The sequence below is a fragment of the Lactuca serriola genome, chromosome 9 (genome assembly GCF_051521515.1).
Source record: "Lactuca serriola cultivar US96UC23 chromosome 9, Lser_US96UC23_V15, whole genome shotgun sequence".
In the NCBI taxonomy this organism is placed as follows: domain Eukaryota; kingdom Viridiplantae; phylum Streptophyta; class Magnoliopsida; order Asterales; family Asteraceae; genus Lactuca; species Lactuca serriola.
Window position 1 is genome coordinate 219,236,289 of NC_136416.1, and position 22,494 is coordinate 219,258,782.

Consider the following 22,494-nt stretch of genomic DNA (forward strand, 5'->3'; position numbering starts at 1 on the left):
TATCTAGCCGAGAGAACAAAGGAGAAACATAACTGATTTTTTTTGTTGCTCCTCACTGCAGGCAATCAGGTTAATTGTCAAAGCTGACACAGACCCTCTCAAAAGACCGTTTACCCGTCCGTCGATCCTGTTTGACGCCATAGAAGCAGCTGATATTAACCTTGATACTCTCTTTAACCTTGCCCTTTCAGGTACTGATATTAATAAATGGGTATTCAGTGCACACCAACTATTTGATTTTTTTGCCTCTTAGAACAAATATAATGAAATTGTTCAGCTTGGTGTTTCCATTATTGAAGGTTGCAGTCAGGTGCTTCAACCAGTGGTTTGTCGTTTTCTCAACTATTGCTAGTGTGAAGATCATGTGGCCAAGAACAGAAGAGGAACACAAACGTCATAAACTGTGGTTTTGTGGCTTTTATGAATCGTGCAGATGGACAAGCTGCAAAAGATGAAATGCAAGGTTAAACAAAGTAAACCCTTTTAACTCTTCGTTTGTTTATATTTATACTTATATTAAGAAAATTAATGATGTTATTTATTGTTGCAGGGGTGATTGTTTATGATTATGAATTGAATATTGGGTGGGGAAAATTGGTTTCCCTCCCTTCTCAATCACTCCCTGCTTCTCCTCCAGGACAAATGGCCATCGGGAGTAAAGAGGTATGCGATGTTTTTATATTTTATAAATTTATTATTAGTGTAAAATGTAAATACATGTTTTAATGGTTGAAAACAGTATCCGATTAGAATATTCTTTTTGTTTTTGGTTTTGTTTTGTAGGGTGCCACTGTAATCTTGTCTGGTCCATCTGGTCCTCCTGTTACTTATGTCCCAAGTCAGAATTCTGAGTCGGTAGGTTGACTTTTATATGTTTTTGTCATTTTTTTCATCCTGTGTTTATGTATTGACATTTTTAACCTTGGTGCTTAGGTTCTTACTCCCAATGTACCAGATGATAAAGGTCTTACTGGAAGTAACTCAGATTTGGGATATGATTATGGAAAGTTCTATGCATTGGATGGAGCTACCCATGTGACATGTGGAGTATTGGCTGCATACTTGTTGAATAATTTACAGTTTGTTTTCTTTACCAGAGCATGTGGTTTAGAGAGCCAAGTAAGATCAGACCGATTTTGGTAAAAAAAAGTTCAATATAATTATTGAAATATGATTTTGTTCTTTCTACACAATCTTAATTTAAAAATAGCTACAGCTAATTAATTAACTCATGCACTTACAAGCAAATAAAGACGACAGCTCACTGGGAAGTCGACGTCGATGTTGATCTTTTTCACGCAAGTTCTAGTGCTAATAGGCTCGTCGGTGGACTTTACAAGCAAATATGATTTTGTTCTATCTATTTAGATCTTAAACATGTTGTTTTAAGAATCTTTCCAGAATATACATCTGAAGAAGTAGATAGTGCGATTTTGTTTTTTCCCACATAGACACTGTCTTCTCAGCGTAAGTTTCTTCCATTTATGATTTACCTCTTATTCTTTTAATCAACTTCAAAATGAAAATGGAGTCTTATGTTTATAAAGGGAAGGAGCTACTGACTGTAGTTCTTGTGCAGCTGTTATGTTAGAGCTTGCTCAAGGAATCTCCCAATGGGCTCATGGTTTCAAGAACTCTGTTATTTTCTTGTTTAACACCGGGGAAGAAGAAGGCTTAAATGGAGCCCATAACTTTATTACTCAGGTGTTTCTCTCTTACCGTTATTTTTAATCATGTGTTTAAGTTATAACTTAACTTATAAAATCTTTACAGCATCCATGGAGTAGAAGTATACATATGGCTATAGACTTGGAAGCCATGGGCGATGGTGGAGCATCTGCTATTTTTCAGGTTGTGTTTAATGAGATTCCTTTTTAAAAAAATTTAATTTTCTTAATTAATTTATCAATTGTCACTTAATTTTGACAGGCGGGTCCGAACCCATGGGCGATTGAAAACTATGCATTGGTAGCAAAATACCCCTCTGGTCAAATTCTTGCTCAGGTGATATTCCTTTTTTAAACTATATAAAATGTTAGTTTTCTTTTTATTTATTTTATCTCAAATTCATGGTTTTTTTGTTCAATTTTTATTTAGTGGTGCAGGATCTTTTTACATCAGGTGTCATAAAATCTGCTACTGATTTTCAAGTTTACAAAAAGGTTGCTGGTCTTTCAGGTCTTGACTTTGCTTATGCAGAAAATACAACTGTATATCACATAAAGGTATTCTTGAATTTCAAATCATTATTATTATAAATAACTTCTCAAATATTATATCAAATTAAAAGTAATAAACTTTTGCAGAATGACAAGTTGAAAATTTTAAAACCGGGTTCCCTTGTACACCTTGGAGAAAACGTGCTTGCTTTTCTTCTTCACTCTGCTTCATCTTCTCAACTCACTAAAATGGCATCCAATAACAAAAATCAACATGATCCCGCCATATATTTTGACATTTTGGTACATTTAATGTAACTTTAATCAATATTCAATAGTAAATGATTAAATCTTTATATATTAATTTTGACGTGATGATTCAGGGAACATACATGGTTGTCTTTAAACAAAGTTTAGCCAACATGTTATACAACTTAGTGATAATGTAATCCATGATGATATGGGGTACATCCGTTATGATGGGTGGCTCAACATCTGGAATCTCATTATCCTTATCATTTTTTTAGCATCCTGCTTATGTGGATATTCTCTTTAAGTTTATCAATTGGTGTTGCCTTCATTCTACCCTTCATATCATCATCTCCAGTTCCCTTTAATTCAAATCCATGGCTAGTTGGAGGTTTATTAATTTCCCCTGCTTTCCTCAGGGCTTTGACTGGTCAACATATTGGTTATCTTATATTACAAAAATATATATCCAAAAAAAATGGAGAATCTTTCTTTTTCTCTTTCTCATATGGTGAAACAAGATTGGGCCAAATTAGAAGCTGAAAGGTGGTTATATAAAAGTGGTTTATTGCAATGGCTTATTATTCTTGTTGTGGGGCATTATTTTAAAGTTGGATCTTCCTATTTTGCCCTTGTATGTCTTGTGTCCCCAGCTTTTGCTTGCAAGTGCATGAGTTAATTAATTAGCTGTAGCTATTTTTAAGTTAAGGTTATTGCAGCCAAGGTGCAGAAAAATACTTCAGAAGATCAAAATTAAAGTGGCCAAATGGTGCGGTTTCTTGGGAGAGTATTAGAGCAGTGCGGTCTCTTTGATATCGATATCTTCAAGTCGTCTTCACCATCAGACCACATTAGTTCTCCCCTTGTTAAGGGTGTGGCTCGAAATGCTTCTCCCCCATGGCGCCAAGATCATAAAGATGGTCATTATGTGTTTGCACTTGGAGATAATCTAACTTTCCTTCACCACCATCAAAGAAACTTCATTTTCTTGATTGCATAGTTGCTACTAATAGAATACAAATCAATAGGAAACAGTGGTTTTTTACTCTTTATTTATAGACACTCATAATACTTATGTTTGTTGACTTGTATTTTTGGATATATATATATATATATATATATATATATATATATATATATGTATATATATATATATATATATATGTTTGATACTGACTAATTATTTTCTTCCTTTGTTTGATTGCGCGACTTGCATATAAGATTTGGTTGGATTAGCTTTTTCCAACATCCTACTTGAACAACATCTCTACTTGAACAACATCCGAATCTCATCATTGTAGATTTCACTGTACCTAATGTTGTAAATGGTAAATGTGTAATTTTGTGTTATACAGAGATATCAAATCATTTACATGCTATCATATTGGTTTATTGAATTCACCACGTTATGTTATGCAGATAATGACGAATTGTATTGTAAAACTGGAGTGCCTTTTGTGATGGGAACTACTAGTGGAGATAGGGATCTTTTGTATAAAACTATGGAGGAAGCAAAGCTTTATGCAGTCATATCTCCTCAAATGGGAAAATAGGTGAATTTTAAAAAAAAAATCGGATGTTTAATGTCTTCTCATTTGTTTTTTAGGTTGTGGCATTTCTTACAGCTATGGACATAATGTCCAAGCAATTTCCTAGAGCATTCTCTGGATATACCCTAGAGGTGCCGTTTCTTTTTACATATTTATCCTCTTTTATTTTCCCAAACATACCTTTAATTTCTTAAATAGTTTTTTAAACATCATTTTTGTTTTTGAAACCAAACAGGTGTTGGAATCTCATCAATCAACAAAGCTGGACACATCTGGAACAGCAAAAGCCGTCATCTCATGTTTCCAGAAACTTGGAGTTTCCTTTGACATAGATGAGGTATTAGGAGGGCATTTACGTCTTTTGTACATATGAGAGATAAAAATTGCAAATTTATTCACATCAACATCTATCCCAGTCACAGCCCACCAAACGCAGGACAACATGCTATGTTCTGTCATGTCATCTCCAGTAACCAGAACTACAAATTAATATATTCATATTCATATTCATATTATTATTATTATTATTATTATTATTATTATTATTATTATTGTTATTATTATTATTATTATTATTATTATTATTATTATTATTATTATTTTGAATTATCTTTCAACATGAAATCAGGTACAATTGATACGAGATCCAAAACAATAGATTGAATTGGTTTGTGTTTCAGAGGAGCATCTTAATGTATCATCTCACATCTCCTGATAGAACGTAAGCTTTTTATTTTTGATTCATATTATAATCAACTAATTGATTTTGAATATTTCTCTATGAAAAATCTTAATTTATTGTTATTATTATTTGTAGAGTTTCATTTGAGTTTCAACACAGTTTTTGTAGGAGATCAATTTATGCAGAGGGTGCTATTGATGCTACACTTTTTCTTGCTAAGAAGGTGCTAATTTTTATTTTTATTTTATTTTTCTAAATAATCTTCATACATTTAACTAATGTTAATTTCTAAAAAAAAGAATTACAAAAAGTTTGTAACAAAATAATGGTAATTGATAACAATGTAATATTTGTTACATAAATCATGTAATAATATATTGAAATAAATGTAGATACAATCAAAAGCAGATAAGAAGATATATGACATGATTGATGTGTTGCGTGAGGGTAGCATGCGTTGAGAGATGATAATAAGATTATGAGTTTATTAGATGAGGTTTTAGGCATAAATGATCTCCAGCAAGGGTTAGGTACTCTAGAACATTGTGCTCTTCAAATAGCCACAAATATTCCATCACTACATCAGCAATCCCCTGTAACAAATTGAACATAAATAGTTTCATGACATTTTTACCCTTTTTGAAATCACATATACATCTATTGACCAGCAAGGACTTCAACAAACCCTTCGTTCTTGTGCTACCCATGTTGCTTGCATAAGCACATGACAGGTGGCGATTGAGTGAGCAGAGTTGAACTGTGTAAGAACATAAATCTTTTTATATTTTTCTTTTTGTTCTGATACTATTTTTCAATTTGGCAGAAGTTTGACTCGGTCAAACCTGAGATTGCATCATTGGGTCTTGGAGGAAGAGAGGTGACAATTAAAGATCCGATAACTAGTATTCATGCTTTGTAAGTTATAATCTATCTGAATTTTTTTAAAAGTATTTGATAAAATGTAATAATATTTTGTCTCCTAATAATTTCTCCAGCCTTTGCTAATCCAATGTCGCTTGTTTAATTAGGGTTTTGCTGTAAAAGGCACTCTTCTTGTCAATAAGATGGTAAAATTTGTGATATTTCTTGCAACACTTATGCCATGATGACTCCTTGTCCAAAGTTGGTATTTATTTTAATTACAACAATTTGCTTTTTGAGATGCTTAATAATGAAAATTGAAATATGCCATTTGATTAATTTAGGTGAAAGTATGTTGCATGTGATGTATTGTTACTTGTTAGTTTACATTGAATCCTTTGTTTGAACTTGAGGAACTGTTTTAGTGGTAATTCATTGCAGAATTACATTTAGGGGGGATTCTCATTAATTTAATCATACATGAAAGAAGGTCATACATACATACATAAATGGTTTTTGAAAGAAGGTCATACATACATACATATAATAGAATAGAAAGTGTTGATCTTTTTGTTTTAGAAAGAAGGTCATAGATACATACATATAATAGTTTTGTTTTATCTTCTTCTTAATGTATAAATGGTTTTATAAAGAAGGTCATACATACATACATACATACATAGAATAGAAAGTGTTGCTTTTTTTTGTAGAAAGTAGCATTATTTCACTCTTTCATATTAACTTTTATAATCTACATGTGTATTAAATTTTAATATTTTATAGAGGTATGGGTTGTATTGAAACTTGGATTCTTGGAAAAAGGTATGTTACTACGTGTGTATTAAATTTTAATATTTTATAACATAAAATTGATGATGCTTGAAGCCTTTCTGAGTACTAATGTGTTGATGATGAAAACAGGTGTTATGTGGAAACAGAAGCATAACAATAAGAAGTAGAAACAAGAAGGTGTTCCTTAATAGCAATGTAGTATTAGGTTATATAGTTAGGGAAAACCTCTTAATAACAATGTACAATCGGATCCCCTTAATACCAATGTATTACAATTTTTTGACATGATGTTATGGATGAAATTGATTGTTTTGGTATATATTTGTTTTCATATTTTTGTATCATGCGTAAATGAGTATCGTAAAGACGTGTCGTAAATGTATATTGTAAATGGTTGTTGAAGTTTATGACACGCAAATGCGTGTCATATTCATTTATGACATGGCCTTTAATGATACGCATTGCATGTCCTAGACGTGCGTCGTAAGGTTACGACACACAAATGCGTGTCGTCTTCCTTTATGACAGGGGCTTCCTCGATACACATTGCGTGTCATAAATGCACGCCGTAAATGCGTGTCGTAAATGCGCGTCGTCTATAGACGACGCGCAAAAGCGTGTCGTCTCTCGTTATGACATGGCCTTCCTTGACACGCATTTGCGCATCGTCTAGCGTTTTACGACACGTATTGCGCGTCGTAAAAGGCTGTTTTTCTAGTAGTGACCATTTTCCAGTAAGGTCGTCATTATTCTGATGAACTCCATCTCCCAAAATGCTCCAAAACACGTTCCCAAAAACTAATGCTCGTTTGGTGGTTTCTTTGTTCTTGAGTTTTTTTATTAATTGTGGCAAAAGAAATTGGATTAGTAAAATGAGATTATAATATGGGAGAAAACTTACCTTTTTAGAATCAAACAATACAAAAATCCCTGTCAAGCAGTCAACAACTTCACTCGTAATTCAACACTTTACAGTAACAATGACATTTAAAGACTTTCACTACTATTGAAGGCTAGTTAATGAATTATCCCACACATTCTATAGAATAACATGTTATTTTATAAATGCTACTAGATTTAAATCTTATAATTGAAGTTATAGGAGCATAACTTGGTCAGGAGCCATTTCAGATGGAACATGGTGATTTGTCTTTCTCGAGTTCAAGATCATTATTGTAACCAAATTCACATAAGACAATCCATGTATCCAAATTCACCTCCATCTCTATATTCACAACCAAGAAGCCATACACCACAAAAAATCAATGGTGTGAGTGAGAGAAATAAGAAACAACAGAAGGCGATGCTGGTAAGAATATAAGTTAACGTGTCACTCTCATCTTGTGGCATATTATCTCCCACTCCCTTATAAAATGAGTGAATCATAGTGTTCTCACGTATTAGAGAGAGAGAGAGAGAGAGGTTTAATATAGAACCAAATAATACAAGTTAACCATAAAACATCTTTTTAACTTTTATATAAAAAAAATCCATAGCTTGAAATTGAGCGGTAACATTATTGTAATCTGTAACTAATTTACTGCTAAAGAAAACATGATTGAGGGTGTACTGGATTTTTTACCCGTCACACTACATTCTTACGATTCTTTAAATCCAATCTTATTGGTAATCTAAACCGGCTAGGAGCGCCACAATCTCTATTTTATCTCTTGAAAATCATCAACTTTGTTGATTTATGAACCACCTATTGTTTTTTTTTACATCTAACGTGTATATGTTCATCATTGATATTGTTGTTGTTGGAAATGGTGCCCAAGATCATTAACTATTTTGGTAATATTTCTAATAATAGCATGATATTTTTGGGTTAGCCCAATGACATAAATATCATTAAGAAAATGGAGAAAATAAGTTGTTAATTTATTAAGGATTAATAAATTAATTAGAAATTATTTTGATAATTAATTAATTTTTTTTAATTAATTAATGGGCTTGAATATTAATTAGTCCAAGAGATTAATTGGAATATTTAAAAAACTCCTAGAGAGCTTCGTATGGACATTTTTGATAGGCTCCCCGAATAGGGATAAAATAGGTTTAAATCAGATAAGGATTAACTTGAAGATTTTGAATCCATTAAGGATTTATATGCAACCTTTAAATAAATTTCTATGGGTCAAATATATATGTCAATTCCCTCATATTTTCATCCATACTCTCTCTCTCTCTCTCTCTCTCTCTCTCTCTCTCTCTCTCCCTCCCAGGCCTCCCTCTCCCGCCCCTCCCCTTTCTCTCTCTCTCTCTATCTCTCTCTCTCTCTCTTTCTCCTCCCTCCCCCTCTCTCTCTCTCTCTCTCTCCTCCCTCCCTCTCTCTCTCTCATTGAATAAATTTTATAACCCCTCTCTTAGGGTTAGTGAGTTTCACATGAACTCTAATATAGGGTTCTTTCTTTTTGCTTTTAGATTTCTTGGGTCTAATTGCATTAGATGGGTTCTACTTAGGATTCTTCATCATTTTCATCAACTAGAAATCAAAAGATCTCAAGCAAGAAGCCAGGAGGTTAGTATGATATTCTTTTTTGTTTTTCAAAGTATGTTGCAAAAACTAGTAAAACCTATATCTAGGGTGCATGTATACTTAGGTAAATCTCTAAATTATTCCTCTGCATTCTTGATGTGTATTGATGATAATAAAACCCAACAATGGTATCGGAGCCTACTAGATTTTAGTTTATTGCACAAAATTTGTAAAAATCCAAGAAAACAAAGAAACATGCTAGTTGCAGATCGCGACACGACCCATTGTTGGATGCGGCATGTTTGGCAGTTTTCAGGTTTTTTGGATTTATTTGTTTAAATTGAAGATAAGCCTCTTTATTACATTATTATTTTAAGTTGTTTAAATATGATAATTTGAATTTTTTGTTAATTTGAAATATTGTTTAATAAGAATTGAAATTTGAATATTTAATTATTGAAAATTTGAAAAATATTTAACTTGAATTTAATATTTGAATAATTATCTTCAACTTTATTCAATAATAGAATTAAATTAGAAGACAAGAATATATAAATTTAAAAGGTTTAAATGTTGTATATGGTATAATTACTATATGTATAGCAATTATACCACATGTGTCCTCACATGTTAATTAAAAACATTATCATGGAATCAAACACTAGGCGAGCCTACTCTAATACTTTAAGAAAGTGTTAAGGAGATCTCTATGATTCCTAATGAGACCGGTTTTTAATATGCTTCTCACTTACTACCCTCACCGCCTTTTTGTATTTTCAGAGGAAGTTACCGAAAGGGTTCGATTGGATTTTGTTTCATGATTAAAATAATCAAGTAATAAAACAAAAATCCTGTTATATATATATATATATATATATATATATATATATATATATATATATATATATATAATGCAAGTTATGTGCTGCCCATGAAAACACGGACATTGCTTATATTTTGATGATGGAGCTGATGTGGTTAACTGACACGTCATTATGAAAATATAAGTTTGTATGATGTGTCACCCGTGAGATTATTCTATTGATGGAGTGTGTGTGATTAATCGGTATGTCAGCGACTATCACTTGGTTTTTCATTGTTGATTCACCATCTACTCAATTATGCGTGACATCCCCATCATTGAATCGAAATTAGCACAACCGAGATTAACGTGCCATTGAATGTCAATGAATCTTAAATGATCTAGGCATTTCAAAAGTTTGAAACTGGCAAATTGCATTGCCTACCTAAATAACTTTGTTGTGTGCTTACGACATCCGTTTACACACGCAAAGCCAAATATGGAGCCTAACCTTGTTAATAATTCACTTAGGGTTAATAATTATTTTAAGGATGAATTCAATCTAATTAATCATTTCGACTTGTAGATTTCGAAAGATAACAACAACACTAATCCTCTTCATTCTCTTCCACCTCTAACAAACTTGGAATTCTCTCTCATCTCGATCATATCTAAGGAGAAACTGACCAATCTAAAATATCTAGATTGGATTCATACCTTGAGAATTTCCTTAAGTTACGATGTAAAAGAGTATGTCATCGATCAAGATCTCCTTTATATGGATGACGAGTCTAATAAAGCAGAAATGGCCACTTATCACAAGCATGATGATGAATATACTACATTTGCTTTCATATTGTTGGTACCCATGTCTCTTAGGCTCCAAAAGAGCTTCGAGAACCTTGGGATATATTACATTAATGAGCATCTTAAGGAAATTTTCTAAGAGCAAGCTCGATAAGAAAAGATTCGAGATTATGATGTCCTTGATGGCTTGTAAACATAAAGATGAGAGTTATGTATGTGCACAAGTTCAAAAAATGAAGTTGTACATTGACAAACTAGGGAACTTGGGTGTCGAGTTTCCAAAGGAGTTTGCCATTGATATGATCTCGGACTTGCTTTCTAGTTCATCATGAACTATAATATGAACAATTTCGATAAGACCCCAATGGAGCCACATGATATGTTATAAACTACCTAAGCTAGTTTTCTTAAAGCAAAAGCTCCAAACCTATTACTTATGTCTTGGCCGTTGGACATGGTGGTGCTAGCAAGAAGAAGAAGGTTTCTCATTTCAAGGGTAAGACCAAGGTTGGACCTTCCAATCAAGGTCTCAAGAGAAAATCCAACTTTGAGATAGCTCCTAACATCGACCTAAAAGAGGTTATTTGATTTTAATGCTAAAAAAAGGGTCACTGGAGACGTAGTTGCCCAAAGTACCTTGAAGAAATGAAGAAGAACAAAGCCAAGGGTGTTGACACGTCAGGTATTTGATGAATGAACTTCATAGTATATCAACTTCTAGTTCTTGGTTCTTGATACTGGATGTGGTACTCATATTTGCTTGGATTTTCAGGAACTAAGGGAAAGTATGAGGTCGAAGCATGGGGAGTTGAACTTGATCATGGAGAACAAAGGGACTGCGCTATTACAATGTTTAGGAAATACAAACTCATGTTAGAAAATGGAGTGTATTTTAGTTTATTTAATTGTTTCTACTCATCAAACATGGCACATAACATTATTTATTTTCACGTATTGTATAAGGGTGGATCTTGTTTTGCCTTTGATAATGATAATGGTGGTAGTGTGGTTTACAAACGTGGTTCATTTATTTTCACAGCTAGTCTTTGTAATGGTGTTTATGAAAAATTTGTTTTTTAGGAAACACTTATAATCTAATGTTAAATTTTGGCTCTTCTAATTCTAATGTGTTGGATAAATCGTGCGTGTGGCATTGTCGTCTTGGACATGTGAACAAGAAACGCATCATCGGGCTCCAAAAGGATGGTATCTTAGAATCATATGACCAAGATTCAAATGATGTATATGAGTCTTGATTTCTTGGCAAGATAAATAAAGTGCCTTTCACATGAAACTGTGAATATGGCAAGGATTTGTTAGACTTAATCCACAGTGACATATGTAGACCTTTCAAATCCACAAGACATGATGAATGTTAATTTGTGACTTTTACTGATGATTTTAGTTGATATGGGTATATATACTTAATGAATCATAATTCAGAAAGTTTTGAAGTGTTCAAGGAATTCCAAAAGGAAGTTGAAAACCAACCGAGCAAGAAGATCAAGATGCTTCGATTCGATAGGAGTGGAGAATACTTGAGTCTTGAATTTATCAATCATATAAAGGATTATGGGATTATCTCAAAAATTTTTGTCCTCCCAGAACACCACAATTGAATGGTGTTTCCGAGAGAAGAAATCGAACGCTACTTCATATGGTTTGATCTATGATGACTCGAACTCCACTTCTAATAACTTTCTGGGGTTACGCCCTAGAAACAACCGCAAATATATTAAACCTCATACCAACAAAGAAGGTCTCTAAGACCCCTTGCAAAACATAGAATGGGAAACCTTCCATTCTTGAACATTTAAAAGTTTGGGGTTGTGAAGTTTTCGTTCGTCGTGAGGCTAACAATAAACTAGAACCTAGATTGGAAAAGTGTTTCTTTGTGTACTACCCACAAAAGTTGTTTGGATACTTGTTTTATAATCCTTCTAAAACATGAGTTTCATTTATTGAAGGGGCTTCTTCATCAAGAGGGAGATAATATTCAAAGAGACTAGTGAGAGTCCAATAGATCTTGAAGAAGTTCAAGAGTCGAACGAAGAAGGACCCGCTGTAGAAACTGGCACTCAATCCGAGGTTAATCAACCTGTTGAGTCAACTGAAATAATTCTTACTCCTCTGCTTCATTGATCTGATATGGTTCGTTTTCCTCCAGATTTTTATGAATTCAATATTAAAACTAAAAGAGAAGTATTGATTAGTGATCATACACTGGCCAATAAAGATGAACCATCTAACTATAAGGAAGATGTAAGACACCGAAGCTGCCAAATGGAAGGAGAGCATGTAAAGTGAAATTCAATCCATATATGATAACCGAGTTTGGAATTTGGTGATCCTACGCATGTCATTAAAAATGTTGGGTGCAAATAGATCTTCAAGAAGAAGACCGACATGGATGAGAATATACACACTTTTAAATATAGGCTGGTTGCGAAGGGCTACACTCAGACTCAATACATTGACTATGATAAAACCTTCTCATGAGTAGCCAAGATTAAATCTATCAAAATATTACTTGCCATAACTGCTTTCTATGATTATGAAATATGGAAAACAATTTTTTTAAGGATTCTAAGGTGTTGATTGAGGGTAGATTGTCTGGTTTGGCACCATGGCTCATTGCAACGTGTTTCTGTCTTATTCACTTTACCGGTTGTGGTTGTCTAGGCTGAGGATGGGCTTGGTGATTGTTTGGGCCTTAGTGGCCATGTCAGTTTGGGTTTGAATGGTGCAAACCTATGCCAGTTAGTTTATTTTGAGGTCTCGAGGGCCTTTCTCGAGGTAGTTCCAGTTAGGTCGTGGGACTAAAAAAGGAAGCGATTGTGATGATTGGCTCGAAGATTGAGGCTGAGTGATTGGTAGATGGATTGGGATGTCACTATCTACGACGAAGATTATGTTCTTCCATCTTTTCATGTTCGGGGGGCAAAGAGAGAGCGGGCATATGATTTTTAGAGTCGGGATGTAGACCCAACATGTGGCTAGATACTTGCAGTTTTGGCGGCAAGTATGGCCGTGTGGGAATACAAAAGAGGATTCTTATGGTTGGGTTGCCTTGAGATAAGATCAAGGGTCTGATTTATTTGAATTTAGTTAGGTCAGGTTCTAGTTGATTGTTTCAGGTGAGTAGGGAAGTGAATCCGGAGCGACAAATTTTGTTGTCTCTGATATATCCCGACTATGAGAATGATGCCTCTTATATTTATTAATGATCCTCATGATTAATTAATGGTTGGGGATTTGTGGATAAGGTGAGAGGTAGTCTATTTGTTTCTAGATATATAATCAGTTCTATGAATGGACTATCAGAATTATTCTTTGTGCTTCTGCATGGGATTCTTGATGTTAGAGGCAGTTATGATTTGGAGTCTTTAAGGTTACCATATGAGATTCGGAATCTCTTTGGGTAAAATGCATGTTTTTCCAAGTTTATGACCATCTTTACTATAAAAATAGTTTGCGTTTCTCAATATGAGGATATCATGTATGAATGAATGGAAAACGAAGATATACAGTAGTGTGGTGTAAATATACCCTACTGAAGCACTAACTACCTTAAAAACCAAATTGTTAATTAAGGTTAAAAATGTGATTAGGTTATAACCATGCTTGATTGACTAGTATAAAACACGACATTCTAAAGATGTCGAAAATGGTATGACATTTGTCACTCGTAGACATGCAGGTCCCATTGTAGCTAGCAGCAAGGTGTAGGATGGTCAATCCCGTCTAGATCTATACACAAACTCATGCTCTCCTCCCAGGAGACTCTGGTTACAAAATGTGACACAAGTATATTGCTATGCCATGAAATAGTGTTTCACATTCTAGTTGTTATGTTCTTCTTATAGTATGTATGTTCTTTTTGTTGTAGTTATAGTATGTATGTTCCTTCCTGTTCTAGTTATAGTATGTACGCACTCTGTAACACCCAATTCCTGGTATGCCTTTAACTCATGTATTTCTTGTGTTTTTTCTTTGGGACTTGACGAGTTGGAGGCCCAACTCGTCGAGTAGAGTCGCGATCCGCGGGAAGTTTAAGTAGTCTAATCGACGAGTCAGGAGACCGACTCGACGAGTAGGCGCTGTTTGCGTGAAACCCTAAATTGAGGGTTTGCACCCTATTTAAACACATTATAACCCCTCAACTCAACCCCCATCGTCCAGAGCAAACCCTAACTCAAAACCCTAGCCGTTTTTAGTGTGTTCTTGAGCCTTGTGGTGTTACTTTGTGTGATTGAAGCTTGAAGAAGAGAAGGAGGCTTGTGAGATCAAGGGGAAACTAGAAGATCTAGAGTTTTGAGCATATTTCCAGCTTATTAGAGGTATAAAGCTGAAAACCTTGTCTATTTACTGTCTAGATCTTGATTTTGGACCTTTTTCTACAAATTTCTAAGCCCTAAAGAGGTTCTATTTGGGATTGAGTATGGGAAGTCAGTTTGTGCTTCAGATATGGGGTTATTGGGGGTCTTTATAGCATAAAGGTGCCCACCTTGTTGCCATAAACACCCCATGCATCTCGTAGACCATCTTTTATGGCTTTTTGAGCCAAAGGTCCCATGCATGTGCACCAAGCTTGAGGCTTTACTTGTAAAATGGACATTATGAGGCCCGATCTATGGTCTTGGTGTGTTAAGACCCATTTTAATCGACTGTATAGTAATGGTCAAGGATGGACTCGGCGAGTCGTTCTTAGGACTCGGCGAGTTGGGGTGCAGTAAGCACTAAATCCTTTCTATCGATGGACCAGATGATAGTGTCGAAGGTCCCTTAGTTGTTTAGGCTCATATGGGACTCGACGAGTGTTTGAGCAAACTCGACGAGTCCAAGGCAATCTCCCAATCTTTGAAGATGGACTCGACAAGTTGTTCTTACAACTCGGCGAGTCATAGATTGGAGGCATTCATATGTTGAAGATAAACTCGACGAGTTCAAGGAAGAACTCGCCGAGTCGGTTGAAGATTGACTAAAGTGTTGTTGAAGGTGAACTCGTCGAGCTCTTGCTAGACTCGACGAGTGGGGATGGGTTTGTAGTATTCTGTGGACGAAGGGACTCGATGATTTGGCGGACCAACTCAGCGAGTCTGGTCAACCAAAGAGTTGACTTGACCCGGGTTTGACTTTGACTTTGATTTGGATTCAAGTTGACCCTTGTAGGGGTTGTGAGTAAAAGTTGATAACTTAGAAGGGTTGTCGTGTAGGGATTGAGGAGTTGAGGAGAGCCGACTTTCACACCGAGGAAAGTGCAGACACTACACGACATCGAGGTGAGTTACCTTCCAGTAGGGGTGGGTCTAAGGCCACAATGCCGGCCCACCGACAAGAGTAATTGATAGATAATTGTCTTTGTGATAATTATCTCGGTATGCTTATGTGATATGTTTATGAGATGTACTTATGAGATATGATTATGTGATATGTTATATGAGTTAGTGGTAGTAGTAGGGAATAGTTTCTCCCTGACTCGGTCGTTAGAATCGAAGGGTAGGTCAGTACCCCAGATATGCCTAACTGTATGATTGCATCTATTATTGCATGATAGAGGTAGGGGTGAAATAGTCCCTGTTGCCGGTTGAGATAGACCAGAGGGTAGTCGGCACCCTAGAACGGCCTAACATGGGTAGGTCAGCACCCCAGAATGGCTTGAAATGGGTAGGTCTGCACCTAGAATGGCTTGACATGGGTAGGCCGGGAACCCCAGAATTGCTCGACAGTATGTATGCTATGTGCTGTTATGGTATGTGGTATGATGGGGGAACTCACTAAGCTTCGTGCTTACAATTTCAGTTTTGGTTTCAGGTACCTCTTCGTCCAAGGGTAAGGAGTCGGCGGTGTAGCAACGCATCACACACACGTGGGGTTTCCGCATTGAGTTTCTGGGATTGTACTCTGATTTCTATTACTTGTGTTGAGTTGGTTTCAAACACGTTTTTATAGTTTTTTTTATAAATGAAACGACTTGGGTAATATTTTGGTAAAATATGTTGTGAAGTATTTATAAAAAATGAAATTTTTTATCTCGAAAATTGGGATCTTACAAACTCACTCATGTATGTTTCACTGATCTAGAAAATAGTAAGTAGTAATCCTCTAAACTATACCTATTATAGTTTACTAGTATGATTGTTTGACTGTTTCTGATTTGTATAAAAGACTCAATTACTCATCATAAGCAACTAAGTTAAGTTTAATCCTTAAAAATGGGTTTAATATTCATATATGTATTTAATGAGCATAACTATGATTTAACCGACAGTCGAACTAGTGATCCTACCCTAAGCCCACAACCAAACAAGGAACAAGAGTCAAGGTATTTAGCAGTAGTCCTAAGTCCGTTAAAGCATATTTATACGTAAATAAATAGATGAATATGAGTTTGATATAAAAGAAGTCTAATATAGTTTAAAAGAGTTTTAACAAGTTTTTGAGTATAATAAATCCTTTTGGTTACTGTTTTCACACGTAAATGGTTAACACATTTGTATTGTGTTTTACTAATATTCCCCCTAGAAGCATTTAAAAGTATATTTGTAGGGGTATGAACTCACCTGATGTGAGTGATTCGAATGAAAGTTCGATATAGGATGCTTGGTATCACTAGTGAAGCCCCGAGCACAAACGGATCCTATTTAGGATATATTAACATATATAGGCCTACGATTAGTGTATGAAACTACTAAAATGTAAAGTAAACACCCTAAGGAAGTAGGAAACACTTACAATTAAGTGTTAGAAGTGAAAGAGTGGGGTTGAAACTTGATCACGACCAAACAAGGAGGGTTCACGGCTCTTGGGTTGTTCATCGCCTAAGAACACTTGATGTGTTCACGGCCCTAGCTTGGATCTAAGAAGGGTTTTCGGCCAAATGATGAAGGTTCACGACCCTATGAAGGGTTCACGGTCAAGAACACTTGAATATCTTTGATGAAAAGATGATGAATCAATACATGAAAGCAAGGAACTTCTTATAAACCACAAGAAATGGATGAGTTACTTACAATTTTGAAGTGAAAGGAGACCCTTTTGAGGATGATACTTGAGAGAGAAAGGAGAGTTCACTGCTAGAAGGGAAAAGTGATGAGAAAATGAGCTAAACTCTTATATATAGAGTGAAGTTCACGGCCAAGGATGGGTTCACGGCCGTGAAGCTAGTTTGCGGTCGTGAACCTCTTTTGAAGGTGTTTCCGGCTCGAATGCAATCCACTTATCTCTTTCTAACACTTCCTAACACACAATCCTTTAAGTGCACTAGGCCTAGAACTCATAAAACGACCCTTAACTCAGTAAAAGATAACAGAAACAAGTATAAACTTTTGATTGATTTGATTGACTTTACAAGATAAGAAATTCGGGTTGTTACAATTTAGTTGGCCAAAGTATTGTTATCTTCGATTGTCTTAGTCTTAGTATGATAATTGTTGAACGAAGTTTGATTCACCATCCATAACCCCCTCATATATTTCGGATATTAGGATGTTATCTCAAATGCAACTTCCTTTATAAGGATTCGTTGCTAGTAGTGTGCTAAAAGATTTCCTTCAAATGTAACAGAATGTTTTGTTCTTTCTACTTCATCCAAATAATAATATAAGCAAACACATATTTTCATTAATAAACTAAAGTTGCTATGTGCATTTCATGACATTTATGTGTGTGATGGACTTGCATAAAAAAGTGGTAATCATGCATACATTAAGTATGATTACATAGTATAAACTAATCTCCGGACAACATAATATCCAAAGACAGGATAAATGAAGACTTTACTGTAATGGTACCTCCTTTCAAAGGAAGTAAATGTTTTGCAATACCTTAATAGATTGGTTTGTTCTTTCTATTTTTTTAAGGTCGATGTGATGTTGATTTCGTGATTAACCTCATGGTTTTTATATCAGTACATAATTGAGTGGCCGTATGTCAGTATAGAGTCATGATCAGAGAAGGCCTATAAGATTTTATCTTGGTTTGTGATGATGCATCGCATATATATTACATTGCATGAAATGTGATTGGAATAAAAAGTTTTTATCAAATGTTTTGAAAATAAATTTTGTCTAAAACACATATAGCTTATATGACAATTTTATCTCACGTTTTATTTTTAAATGTCATGTATTTCAGGTATAGATGCATAAGTCATGCATAGACTTAGAAGAATTTGGTTCGTAAAAAAGGACAATTAGAGAAAGTGCTTAGAAGATAATCACTGTATATAGAGCAAAGTGAAACTTGGTAGCTGTATTGCTTACTTTTGAGCTTAGTTTTTGTAACTATGATTGATGTTTGATATGAAGTTGTAACCAGGATTCTATAAACATTTTTCAAATGTTTTAGTGTTGTTTGGAACCAAAATTTTAAAATATAATTTAATACCATAAGATTTGATAAAAGACATCATGTAAAATATATTAAAGATGAGGTGTTACATACATAACTAAAATAAAATGTTTTTTGTTTAATTTATAGAATAATAACATTTTTTTCATGTTCATAGCAACTTCTTTTGTTATGTAAACTAATAATATACATTTAGAACCACACATTTATAAATTATAATGATGTCTGACCTACTATTATAAAAAAGTAATCATACATATTTTCTTTTTGTCATATACATCCTATTTGTCTATAATCACATTTATATATAAAAATCAAGTTATCAACTTAAATGATCCATAATGATTGTTAATTTGTATTTATACCTTAAAATTTTTCTTTTGTTTGTTTTGTAATAACTCATGTTAATCAATTGAATATCATATATAAGTATACCCAATAAAAGAGCCTATGTTGCAACTTCAAAATAACTTCATGTCAAACACTTTATGTTCATTTTAGTATCAGACTCGCTCTCCAAAATTATACTTCAGTAGTACATCCAGTAGTACATCCTGATTTTATCTCTGGCAGCTCTATGCAGTCCAGTATCATTTCCGGTGTATCGCCGAGCTTCACTAGCCATTCTTCTAGCCACCTTGTGGATGTTGCTGCTAGGGTTGTCCAAGAATTTCGCCATGAAAATGGTGACGATTATGATGATATCTTAAACTTTAACGATTTTCATTATGATAACAATGAGTTTTCTGTTCCGGCCACCGACGAAAGAGCTGATACTAACACTCCTCCACAAAAGCTGAAGGGTGACAAGAATTGTGACGACGATGAGTTCAAGAATGAAAATATATATGATTTTTTATGGAATAAATCCAGGTAGTCTATTGATAACAACCTCAAATAATGAAATAACAAGAAATAAGTTAAAGTTGAGTTTATTTTGAAAAAGACAAAATGTAAAAGTATATTATCTTTTATAGAATAAACTGTTGAATTTTTTTTGTAACAAAAATGAATTTTTATTCAACTTTGGGCGCGTGTATTGTCACACCCCAAAACCGAGAACGGCGGAAACGTTCTGGGGCGGAGGACGTCATGTAAAATATCATAACACAGTATAACAGTAAACAAGCAAACAACATCATCCATTGCATTAAATATATAATTTTAATACAAGTGTGTTCCATACAGTTATAGACACCAAAAAGTAAATCAAAATAATAAGATGAATCTTGGATGCGCTCCATCTTCTCAAAAGCTGGCCTTGGTACCTGTCTACTGACGACCTGAGAATACAAGTTATTTTGAAAGAGTTTATCAGCATTAAGCTGGTGAGTTCATAAGTATTTTAGTGTCAGCGTTTGTATCAAAACGTTTGAACGTGGTTTAAAGTATGAGTTTGTAAACATTGGTGATAAAAGTATGTGAATGTTTGTAAGTGTTTGTAAAAGTTTGAATCTCTCAGAAAAACCTATATTGTCTATTAAAAGTAGCCTTCTACCAAGGCGTAACTGTTTTGTATGTTCGTTTATTGTAAAAGTGTGAAATTTACCAAGTGTAACTATCATTAACAAAATATAGTTTGTACATTAATGTTTAAGTGAAATGATCACTAAATATATGTAAAGGGTAAATTAATGTAGTACTGTAGTGTTGTATTATAGGAACTACTGCTGTACTAACTACCTTAAACCGGATTTATATTAAGGTATTATTTGATAAATTGTACCATACTATCGACTAGGTAACATGACAATGTAGGTCGTAAAAAGGTATGAAGTTTTGCACCCGCAGACCTGCAGGTCCAGCTGTAGCTAGCAGCAAGGTGTAGGATAGTCAATCCATTATAGATCTATACACAAACTCACGCTCTCCCTCCAAGAGACTCTGGCTACAAATCGGGCCATGACATTGAGGGCATGCTCCGATACAGTGGATCACAATTATGTTAACATATTCATGTATATGTAATGTATTGTTAATCGTTCTAGTATCGTTGTATATGTTCTCTTTCTAGTATAGTTGTAAATGATCTCTTTCTAGTATAGTTGTATATGTTCTCTTTCTAGTATAGTTGTAAATGTTCTCTTTCTAGTATAGTTGTATATGTTCTCTTTCTAGTATAGTTGTATATGTTCTCATAGTAACATAATGTATATGTTCTCATAGTAATAAGTACTGACTCATGAATGAGCTGACTCATTGAATATCTCATTATTCTAGCAATAGTATAAGTATTATCTTTTGCTACCCCGATGGTAACTTACTAATGATGTAACTGATACGTATGAATATGGAAGAACTTTTATGACTATATATGAACACATGATATATAATTAATATTGAAACGACCTTCGGACGGATACCCGATACCCCACCAGACCACATCTCAAGCGCGAAAAGGAAATAGGGCGGGCGGCCTTCCTAATCCTTTTATACATTCCTTATATAACTATACATATATGGGCGCACAATTTAAAATAAGTATAACAGAGTTTAATTAAAAGTATTTGATAAGTAAAAGAATTTGTAAAACAGTTTGAACAGTAATAAAATCATTGGTTTTGTAGTTATTAATCAAATGTGATTGATGTAATAACTATAAGTATTCAACTTGTATTCCCCCCCCCCCCATAAAAGCATTTAAAACATTTAAAAGTATTTCAAAGGTTAGTTAAAGGGGTATAAACTCACTTGTAGTGAGTGGATTGGATTGAAGTGTCGGATACGGTGCTAGGTGGAAAATGGAGACTTTACAGACACACGGGCCTAGTTATCATATAATGAACATATATATAACTAATTAGCCAAAATATAACTAATAAATTAATTTGGGACACTCTAGAACATGAAAACACTTTGTATAAGTGTTATAAGTCCTAAGGGTTGCATCTAAGTTGTTGTGGGACAAGGCTAATAGGGTTAGGGTTCCAAAGGACCCTATACATGAGTTTACTCTTCAATAAACTGCACACAAGGAGTTTACGGTCAAAAACTCTTGAGTTTACAGCCGTAAGCTCCTAAGCTTAATGAAATTTTGTGTTTTGAAGTGTTACATGATCCCTAGAAGCAATTCTAATTGGTGGTTTAATCCTTGGAAGGGTTTAGGGCATTAATACACTCCTTTGAGGAGTTCACGGCCCTGGGACCATTTCCCTTAGAGATTACGACCGTAATCTCTCATGGGGATGGGTTTTTGATGTTTTAAAGTCCCTAAATAACTAGGAGTAAATCAAGGCTATTGTTCCAAGGCTTTAGGAGGGATTATGGCACTCTTTGGCCTTTGAGTTTAGAGTTCACGGTCCAAGAACTTCTTGGGCCGTGAACACCTTAATCTTGGTGTTAATGGATGATTTCTAGTCTTATATACACCTACATACAAGTCTAAGGTAGTTACTTAACAAGGGGAAGGGACTAGGCATCAATTTACCCTTGTAAAAGAGTTTACTCCCCAAGGTGTTCTTAGGCGGTAAACTCTCGAATCTTGCTGTTTTGCTATGAAATCTGTGTTATTAAGCACATTATAAGCCATATAATACAACTAGAGAGAGGTACTCACTATTTGGGATGAAAACCCGAAGATCCGTGAGAGAGAAAATGGCTTTTCTCTAGTTGGAAATGTAACTAATGAAATAATTTGGTTAAGAATCATATATATAGTCTTGGGATTTTTGGCAGAAAATATTATTATTCAAGAAATGAGCTCTAGTATCATAAATTTTTGAAATAACCGAGTTGCACAAAAACCTAGTGCATCCACTCTC

General features: G+C 34.4%; 2 pseudogenes; both read left to right on the forward strand.

The window, feature by feature from the left end:
• Positions 1-420: 420 nt before the first annotated feature.
• Positions 421-3,087, forward strand: LOC145076575 (vacuolar membrane protease-like; annotated as a pseudogene).
• Positions 3,088-3,669: 582 nt separating this feature from the next.
• On the forward strand, positions 3,670-5,101 carry LOC145076576 (4-hydroxy-tetrahydrodipicolinate reductase 2, chloroplastic-like; annotated as a pseudogene).
• Positions 5,102-22,494: the final 17,393 nt, after the last annotated feature.